Source organism: Arachis duranensis, chromosome 9 (genome assembly GCF_000817695.3).
Source record: "Arachis duranensis cultivar V14167 chromosome 9, aradu.V14167.gnm2.J7QH, whole genome shotgun sequence".
In the NCBI taxonomy this organism is placed as follows: domain Eukaryota; kingdom Viridiplantae; phylum Streptophyta; class Magnoliopsida; order Fabales; family Fabaceae; genus Arachis; species Arachis duranensis.
In genome coordinates, this window is record NC_029780.3 from 49,234,977 (window position 1) to 49,245,363 (window position 10,387).

General features: G+C 39.1%; 1 non-coding gene across 1 annotated transcript; it reads left to right on the forward strand.

Annotated features, from left to right (window-relative positions):
* Positions 1-10,035: 10,035 nt before the first annotated feature.
* On the forward strand, positions 10,036-10,139 carry LOC127742336 (small nucleolar RNA R71). The gene has a single exon (XR_008003525.1). It is a non-coding gene; the product is annotated as a small nucleolar RNA R71 (small nucleolar RNA).
* The last annotated feature ends 248 nt before the right edge of the window (positions 10,140-10,387 follow it).

Below are 10,387 nucleotides of genomic sequence, written 5' to 3' on the forward strand. Positions count from 1 at the left end.
TTCTGTGTTTCAGGTATTTTCTAGCTGAAATTGAAGGATCTGAGCAAAAATCTTATTCAGGCTGAAAAAGGACTACTGATGCTGTTGGATTCTGACCTTCCTGCACTCAGAATGGATTTTCTGGAGCTACAGAAGTCCAATTGGTGCACTCTTAATTGCGTTGGAAATTAGACATTCAGGGCTTTCGAGCAATATATAATAGTCTATACTTTGTTTGAAGATAAATGACGTAAACTGGCGTTTGACGCCAATTCCATGTTCCATTCTGGCGTTAAACGCCAGAAACAGGTTACAAGTTGGAGTTGAACGCCCAAAATAGGTTACAACCTGGCGTTTAACTCTAGAAACAGCCTATGCATGTGTAAAGCTCAAAGCTCAACCCCAACACACACCAAGTGGGCCCCTGAAGTGGATTTATGTACTATCTATCTCAGTTTACTCATTTTCTGTAAACCTAGGTTACTAGTTTAGTATTTAAACAACTTTTAGAGATTTGTTTTGTACCTCATGACATTTTAGATCTGAACTTTGTATTTTCGACGGCATGAGTCTCTAAACCCCATTGTTGCGGGTGAGGAGCTCTGCTGTGTCTCGATGAATTAATGCAATTACTTCTGTTTTCCATTCAAATACGCTTGTTTCTATCTAAGATACTTATTCGTACTTAACCATGATGAATGTGATGATCCGTGACACTCATCACCATTCTCAGCCTATGAACTCGTGCCTGACAACTACTTCCGTTCTACTTTAGATTGAATAAGTATCTCTTGGATTCCTGGCTCATAAGTCTGATTGTCTCTCTTGACAATAGAGCATTCAGATCCGTGAGACAAGAGTCTTCGTGGTATAAGCTAGATTTCATGGACAGCATCCTTGAGATCCGGAAAGTCTAAACCTTGTCTGTGGTATTCCGAGTAGGATCTGGGATGGGATGACTGTGACGAGCTTCAAACTCATAAGTGTTGGGCGTGTGACAGACGCAAAAGGATCATTGGATCTTATTCCAACACAAATGAGGACCGACAGATGATTAGCCATGTACATGGACCTTTTTCACTGAGAGGACGGATGGTAGCCATTGACAACGGCGATCCACCAACATACAGCTTGCCATGGAAGAGCCTTGCGTGCGTGAAGAAGATGACAGTAGGAAAGCAAAGATTCAGAAGACAATGCATCTCCAAAGCTCCAACATATTCTCCATTACTGCATAACAAGTATTTATTTCATGCTCTCTTGTTCATTTGCAACTCAACTAATAATTATAATTGATATCCTGACTAAGAGTTACAAGATAACCATAACTTGCTTAAAGCCAACAATCTCCGTGGGATCGACCTTTACTCACGTAAGGTATTACTTGGATGCCCCAGTGCACTTGCTGGTTAGTTGTGCGAAGTTGTGAAGAAATTGTGATTAAAAACTTCATGCACCAAGTTTTTGGCGCCGTTGCCGGAGATTGTTCGAGTTTGAACAATTGACGGTGAATCTTATTACTTAGATTTTTCAAAATTTTTTTTATTTTGAAAAAAAATATAAAATATTATTTTTCTTTATTAATTTTTAGTTTTTCTACGAAGTTTAGTGTCATGTTAAGTTTAGTGTCAATTGCATGCTTTTCTTTGTCTTTCAATTTTCGAATTGCATGTTCTTTGTTCATCCCTGATCTTCAAGTTGTTCTTGTCTATTTTCCTTGTTTGATCTTTAGTTTTTCTTGTTTTTGTGTTTTTCCTTGTTTTTCTTATACATTTTCGAATTATTAGTGTCCAAGGTATAAAAATTTTTAAGTTTGGTATCTTCTGTGTTCTTATTTTCTTAAAAATTTTTCAAAAGGTGTTCTTGGTGTTCTTTTTATGTTCTTGTTGTTCTTGTGAATCTTCAAAGTGTTCTTGAGTCTTTCTTGTGTTTTGATCTTAAAATTTTTAAGTTTGGTGTTCCTTGGTGTTTTCTTTCCAAATTTTCGAAAATAGGGAGCATTAGATCTAAAAATTTTGAGTCTGGTGTCTTTTTATTGTTTTTCTCTTTTCATTAAAATTCAAAAATAAAAAAATATACTTTCCTCATTCCACTCATAATTTTCAAAAATTTAGCATTAAATTAGTCATCAATTTATAAAAAATCATATCTTTTTCAAAAATCAAATCTTTTTCAAAACCTCCTAACCACTTTTTTTCTCTCTTTATTTTTCGAAAATCCTCACCCATTTTTCATTTTATTTTATTTTATTTTTTTAATTTCCGTTTTCCAAAAAAAATATTTTAATACTATTTGAATCTCCAATTCACAACATTTCCCTTTCTCATCATGGACCTAAGTGGAAATGAACAGTCCAGAAGGACTCTGGGGTTATATGCTAACCCCACTACTGCTTCATATGGGAGTAGTATCTGTATACCCTCCATCGGAGTCAGTAGTTTTGAGTTGAATCCTCAGCTCATTATCATGGTGTAGCAAAGTTGCCAGTATTCCGGTCTTCTACAGGAAGAACTTACAGAGTTTCTGGCACAGTTTTTACAAATTATTGACATAGTACATGATAAGGAAGTAGATCAGGATGTCTACAGATTATTACTGTTTCCATTTGCTGTAAAAGACCAAGCTAAGAGGTGGTTAAATAACCAACCTAAGGCTAGCATAAGAACATGGAAACAACTGTCAGAAAAATTCCTGAATCAATATTTCCCTCCAAAATAGATGACACAGCTAAGGCTGAACATCCAAGGCTTTAAACAAGGAGATAATGAATCTTTTTATGATGCATGGGAGAGATACAAAACAGATGCTAAGAAAATGCCCCTCTGAAATATTTTCAGAGTGGGTGCAATTAGACATCTTCTATTATGGGCTTACAGAGAAAGCTTAGATGTCTTTGGACCCCTCAGCTGGTGGATCTATACACATGAGAAAGACAATTGAAGAAGCTCAAGAGCTCATTGATACAGTTGCCAGAAATCAGCATCTGTACCTAAGTAGTGAGTCTTCCATGAAAGAAGAGGCTAAAACTGTAACTGCTGACCTTAGTCCTGCAGAACAAGTTACTGAATTCAATCAGCAATTAGATTTTCTAACAAAATAGCTAACCGAATTCAAGGAGATACTACAAAACACAAGAATGGCTAATATGAATATGGAATTACAGTTGAAGCAAACAAAACATCAGTTATCAAAATAAATAACAGAAGAGTGCCAAGCAGTTTAATTAAGAAGTGGGAAAACATTAAATACCTCACTTCAAAGCAGCAGGAAGCCAAGAAATAAACAAACTGCTACCCAAAATAACTCTGAGGACAGTAAGAGCCCAGAGAGGAATAATTCTGGCGCTCAAACGCCAAAAAATGGTGGAGAGCTGGCGTTAAACGCCCAACCCATGCTCAGTTCTGGCGTTCAAATGCCACAAACAGGCAAGGAGTTGGCGTTAAACGCCCAAGGGAAGCTCAGTTATGGCATTCAAACACCAGAAAAGGTTGGGAGTTGGCGTCCAATACCAATCCAGCTTCCAACCCTGGCATTCAAACGCCAGTGAGGGATCAGACACAGACAAGTGCTGATAGCAACCCCTCTAAAAAGGCTTCTCCAACCACATCTGTAGGAAATAAACCTGCAGCAACTAAGGTTGAGGAATACAAAGCCAAGATGCCTTATCCTCAGAAACTCCGCCAAGCGGAACAGGATAAGTAATTTGTCCGCTTTGCAGACTATCTCAGGACTCTTGAAATAAAGATTCCGTTTGCAGAGGTACTTGAACAAATACCCTCTTATGCTAAGTTCATGAAAGAGATCTTAAGTCATAAGAAGGATTGGAGAGAAACTGAAAAAGTTTACCTCACTAAAGAATGCAGTGCAGTCATTATGAAAAGCTTACCAGAGAAGCTTAAGGATCCTGGAAGCTTTATGATACCATGCACATTAGATAGCACTTGTACCAAGACAGCTCTATGTGATCTTGGGGCAAGTATCAACCTAGTACCTGCATCCACTATCAGAAAGCTTGGCTTGGCAAAAGAAATCAAACCAACCAGGATCTGTCTTCAACTTGCTGATGGATCCATTAAATACCCATCAGACATGATTGAGGATGTGATTTTCATAGTTGGGCGATTTGCATTCCCCACTAATTTCGTAGTGCTGGAGATGGAGGAGCACAAGAGTGCAACTCTCATCCTAGGAAGACCTTTCCTAGCAACTGGACGAACCCTCATTGATGTCGAAAAAGGGAAAGTGACACTGATAGTCAATGAGGATGAGTTCAGGCTGAATGCTGTTGAAGCAATGAAGCATCCAGACACATCAAATGACTGCATGAGCGTTGATGTTATTGACTCCTTGGTAGAGGAGATCAATATGAATGAGAGTCTCGAGTCAGAGCTAGAGAATATCTTTAAAGATGTTTAGCCTGATCTAGAGGAATCAGAGAGAATAATAGAACCTTTGAAAACCCCTCAGGAAGAGGAAAAACCTCCTAAACCCGAGCTCAAACCATTGCCACCATCCCTGAAATATGCATTTCTGGGAGAAGGTAAGACTTTTCCTGTAATCATAAGCTCTGCCTTAGAGCCACAGGAAGAGGAAGCACTAATTCAAGTGCTAAGGACACACAAGACAGCTCTTGGGTGGTCCATTAGTGATCTTAAGGGCATTAGCCCAGCCAGATGCATGCACAAGATCCTATTGGAGGATGATGCTAAGACAGTGGTTCAACCACAGAGGCGGCTGAATCTGGCTATGAAGGAGGTGGGGAAAAAGGAGGTCACTAAATTACTAGAGGCTGGGATTATTTATCCTATTTATGATAGCCCCTGGGTGAGCCCTGTCCAAGTTGTCCCCAATAAGGGAGGCATGACTGTGCTTCATAATGAAAAGAATGAACTGGTTCTGGTGCACGGAATTGTGATCATCAACAATGGCTCCAATAGTTTGGTAGCTCTCACACGTGAATTACACTTAGTCACAACTCCGCACAACTAACCAGCAAGTGCACTGGGTCGTCCAAGTAATACCTTACGTGAGTAAGGGTCGATCCCATGGAGATTGTTGGTATGAAGCAATCTATGGTCATTTTGTAGATCTCAGTCAGGCTGATTCAAATGTGATTGGATTAGATAATTAAAAGATAAATAAAATGGGATAGAAATACTTATGTAAATTAATGGTGGGAATTTCAGATAAGCGTTTGGAGATGCTTGTCCCTGTTGAATCTCTACTTTCCTACTGCTTTCATCCAATCCTTCTTACTCCTTTCCATGGCAAGTTGTATGTAGGGCATCACCGTTGTCAATGGATACATCCCATCCTCTCAGTGAAAATGGTCCAAATGCTCTGTCACAGCACGGCTAATCATCTGTCGATTTTCAATCAGGTTGGAATAGAAACCTGTGATTCTTTTGCGTCTGTCACTAACGCCCAGCCTTCAGGAGTTTGAAGCTCGTCACAGTCATTCAATCCCGGAATCATACTCAGAATACCACAGACAAGGTTAGACTTTCCAGATTCCCATGAATGCCGCCATCAATTCTAGCTTATACCACGAAGATTCTGATTAAGGAATCCAAGAGATATGCGCCCAGTCTAAGGTAGAACGAAAGTGGTTATCAGTCACGCGTTCATAGGTGAGAATGATGATGAGTGTCACGGATCATCACATTCATCAAGTTGAAGTGCAACGAATATCTTAAAACAGGAATAAATCGAATTGGATAGAAAATAATAGTAATTGCATTAAAACTTGAGGTACAGCAGAGCTCCACACCCTTAATCTATGGTGTGTAGAAACTCCACCGTTGAAAATACATAAGTGAAAGAGGTTTAGACATGGCCGAATGGCCAGCCCCCATGAAGTTCTAAGGACTAGGCGTCCAGAGATGTCTAATACAATAGTAAACTATCCTATTTATACTAGACTAGCTACTAGGGTTTACAAGAGTAAGTAATTGATGCATAAATCCACTTCTGGGGCCCACTTGGTGTGTGCTTGGGGTGAGTTTGATCTATCCACAAGCTGAGGCTTCTTTTGGAGTTGAACGCCAAGTTGTAACGTGTTTTGGGCGTTCAACTCCGGTTCGTGACGTGTTTCTGGCGTTTGACTCCAGACAACAACATGGAACTGGCGTTGAGTGCCAGTTTACGTCATCTAATCACGAATAAAGTATGAACTATTATATATTGCTGGAAATCTCTGGATGTCTACTTTCCAACTCCATTGCGAGCGCACCAATTGGAGTTCTGTAGTTCTAGAAAATCCATTTTGAGTGCAGTGAGGTCAGAATCCAACAACATCAGCAGTCCTTTATCAGCCTTTTCTCAGAATTTTGCTCAGGTCCCTCAATTTCAGCCAGAAAATACCTGAAATCATAGAAAAACACACAAACTCATAGTAAAGTCTAGAAATTTGAATTTAGGATAAAAACTAATGAAAACATCCCTAAAAGTAACTAGATTATACTAAAAACTACCTAGAAACAATGCCAAAAAGCGTATAAATTATTCGCTCATCACAACACCAAACTTAAATTGTTGCTTGTCCCCAAGAAACTGAAGCTAAATTAGGATAAAAAGAAGGGAATATACTATAAAACTAAAAATATCAATGAATATTAATTCTAATTAGATGAGCGGGACTTGTAGCTTTTTGCTTCTGAACAGTTTTGGCATCTCACTTTTTCCTTTGAAGTTTAGAATGATTGGCTTCTCTAGGAACTTAGAATTTCGGATAGTGTTATTGATTCTCCTAGTTAAGTATGTTGATTCTTGATTGCATGCCACAAGCACATGGTTAGGGACATCTTGATTTAGCCGCTTAGGCCTGGATTTTAGTTCCTTGGGCCGTCCTATCCATTGATGCTCAAAGCCTTGGATCCTTTTTACCCTTGCCTTTTGGTTTTAAGGGCTATTGGCTTTTTCTACTTGCTTTTTTCTTTTTCTTTCTATTTTTTTTTTTGCAAATTTTTTTCTGCAAGCTTTTGCTTTTTCACTGCTTTTTCTTGCTTTAAGAATCAATTTTCATGATTTTTCAGATTGTCAATAACATTCTCTTTGTTCAACTTTCTTTCAAGAGCCAACAATTTTAACATTCATAAATAACAAGATCAAAATTATGCACTGTTCAAGTAATCATTCAGAAAACAAAAAAGTTTTGTCACCACATCAATATAATTAAACTAAATTCAAGGACAATTTTCGAAATTTATGTACTTCTTGTTCTTTTGAATTAAAAAAATTTTCATTTAAGAGAGGTGAAGGATTAATGGAATTATTCATAGCTTTAAGACATAGTTACTAACTACTAATGATCATGAAGTAGAGACACAAAACATAGATAAACATATAACATAAAAAACTGAAAAACTGAGAGATAAGAACAAGGAAGTTAAGGAATGAGTCCACCTTAGTGAGGGTGGTGCCTTTTGAAGGTCTAATGGTGCTTTTTGACTCCTTTATGTCTCTTCCTTACTTCTGTTGCATGATCCCTAGTGATTTTGGTGTTCCTACCCTTAGTTGCTTCCAATAATTATGTGGAGGAACATGTAACCCCTGAGGTATCTCAGGGATTTCTTGATGAGGGAATTTCTTATGCTCTTTTGATGTGCAGTCAAATGCTCTTCTACTGAGTTATGGACTCTTGAGATGAATATCTCTATCTCCCATGACTCAGAGGTGGAAGCTTTTGTATTCTCTTTTCTCTTCTCTTTCTTTTCTCTCTTTTTTTTTGAGGTTTCTCTGGCCTTAGGTGCCATCAATGGTTATGGAAAAGCAAGAAAAGCAAAAAAGCTATGCTTTTACCACACCAAACTTAGAATGTTGCTCGCCCTCGAGCAAAGAAGAAAGAATGGAAGGGGAAGAAGATATGGAGGAGAGGGAGAGATGTGTATGTTTTGGCCATATGGGTGGGATTGGGTGGGGAAGAGATGGATGGATGTTAAGAAGAAGGGAGAATATGGTAGGTGAGGATCCTGTGGGGTCCACAGATCCTGAGATGTCAAGGATTTACATCCCTGCACCAATTAGGCATGTAAAATGCCTTTGCATGCAATTTTGGCGTTTAAACGCCGAAGTGATGCATGTTCTGGGCGTTCAACGCCAGTTCCATGCTTGTTTCTGGCATTTGGCGCCAGTTCTATGCTCTGTTCTGGCGTTGAACGCCAACCAGATGCACCTTACTGGCGTTTAAACGCCAGTAAGTCCTTCCTCCATGGTGTGATTTTTCTTCTGCTATTTTTGATTATATTTTTAATTTTAATAATTTTTTCGTGACTCCACATGATCATGAACCTACTAAAACACAAAATAACAATAAAATAAAATTAGATAAATAAAGATTGGGTTGCCTCCCAACAAGCACTTCTTTAATGTCAATAGCTTGACAGTGTGCTCTCATGGAGCCACAAAGGTGGTCAGGTCAATGTTGTGGACTCTCAACACCAAACTTAGAGTTTGGTTGTGGCCTCCCAACACCAAACTTAGAGTTTGATTGTGGGGGCTCTGTTTGACTCTGTATTGAGAGAAGCTCTGCATGCTTACTCTCCCTTGTTACAGAAGGGTAGCCGTGTGCCTTAAACACAAGGTAGTCCCCATTCAATTGAAGGACTAATTTTCCTCTGTTAACATCTATCACAGCTTCTGCTATGGCTAGGAAAGGTCTTCCAAGGATGATGCATTCATCCTCTTCCTTCCTAGTGTCTAAGATTATGAAATCAGCAGGGATGTAAAGGCCTTCAACCTTTACTAACACGTCCTCTACTAATCCATAAGCTTGTCTTACTGACTTGTCTGCCAATTGTAATGAGAATAAAGCAGGTTGTACCTCAATGATCCCTAGTTTCTCCATTACAAAGAGTGGCATAAGATTTATCCCTGACCGCAGATCACACAGAGCCTTGTTAAAGGTCATGGTGCCTATGGTACAGGGTATTATTACCAGGATCTTGTCTCTTTTGAGGTAAAGTTTTCTGAACCCATGTATCTAGTTCACTAATGAGCAAGGGAGGTTCACCTTCCCAAGTCTCATTACCAAACAACTTGGCATTCAGCTTCTTGATAGCTCCTAGATATTGAGCAACTTGCTCTCCAGTTATATCTTCATCCTCTTCAAAGGAAGAATAATCTTCAGAGCTCATGAATGGTAGAAGGAGATTTAATGGAATCTCTATGGTCTCTATACGAGCCTCAAATTTCTTCAGGTCCTCAATAGGGAACTCCTTCTTATTTGAGAGACTTCCCAGGAGGTCTTCCTTACTAGGATTTTCGTCCTTCTCCTCCCTTGTGCATTCGGCCATATTGATTACATCAATGGCCTTGCACTCTCCTTTTGGATTCTCTTCTATATTGCTTGGGAGAATACTAGGAGGAGTTTCAATGACTTTCTTATTCAGCTGGCCCACTTGTGTCTCCAAATTTCTGATGGAGGACCTTATTTCACTCATGAAACTTAAAGTGACCTTAGACAGATCATAGACAAAATTTGCTAAATTAGAGGGGCTCTGCTCAGAATTCTCTGTCTGTTGCTGAGAAGATGATGGAAAAGGCTTGTTATTATTTAGCCTATTTCTTCCATCATTATTAAAGCCTTGTTGAGGCTTTTGTTGATCCTTCCATGAGAAATTCGGATGATTTCCCCATGATGAATTATAGGTGTTTCCATAAGGTTCACCTATGTAGTTAACCTCTGCCATTGCAGGGTTTTCAGGATCATAAGCTTCTTCAGAAGCTGCCTCTTTAGTACTGTTGGATGTATTTTGCCATCCATTCAGACTTTGAGGGATCATGTTAACTTGCTGAGTCAACACTTTGTTCTGAGCCAATATGGAATTCAGAGCATCAATTTCAAGAACTCCCTTCCTCTGAAGCGTCCCACTATTCACGGAATTCCTCTCAGAAGTGTACATGAATTGGTTATTTGCAACCATGTCAATAAGTTCTTGAGCTTCTGCAGGCGTTTTCTTTAGGTGAATGGATTCACCTGCAGAATGGTCCAATGGCATCTTGGAAAACTCAGATAGACCATAATAGAATATATCTAATATGGTCCATTCTGAAAACATGTCAGAAGGACACTTTTTGGTCATCTGCTTCTATCTTTCCCAAGCTTCACAGAGGGATTCACCATCTTTTTGTTTGAAGGTCTGAACATCCACTCTAAGCTTGCTCAGCTTTTGAGGAGGAAAGAGTTTATCCAAGAAGGCCGTGACCAGCTTATCCCAAGAGTCCAGGCTATCTTTAGGTTGTGAGTCCAACCATGTTCTAACTCTGTCTCTTACAACAAAAGGGAAAAGCATGAGCCTGTAGACTTCAGGATCTACTCCATTTGTCTTTACAGTCTCACAAATCTGCAAGAACTCAGTTAAAAACTGGTAAGGATCTTCAAATGGAAGTCCATGAAACTTGCAGTTCT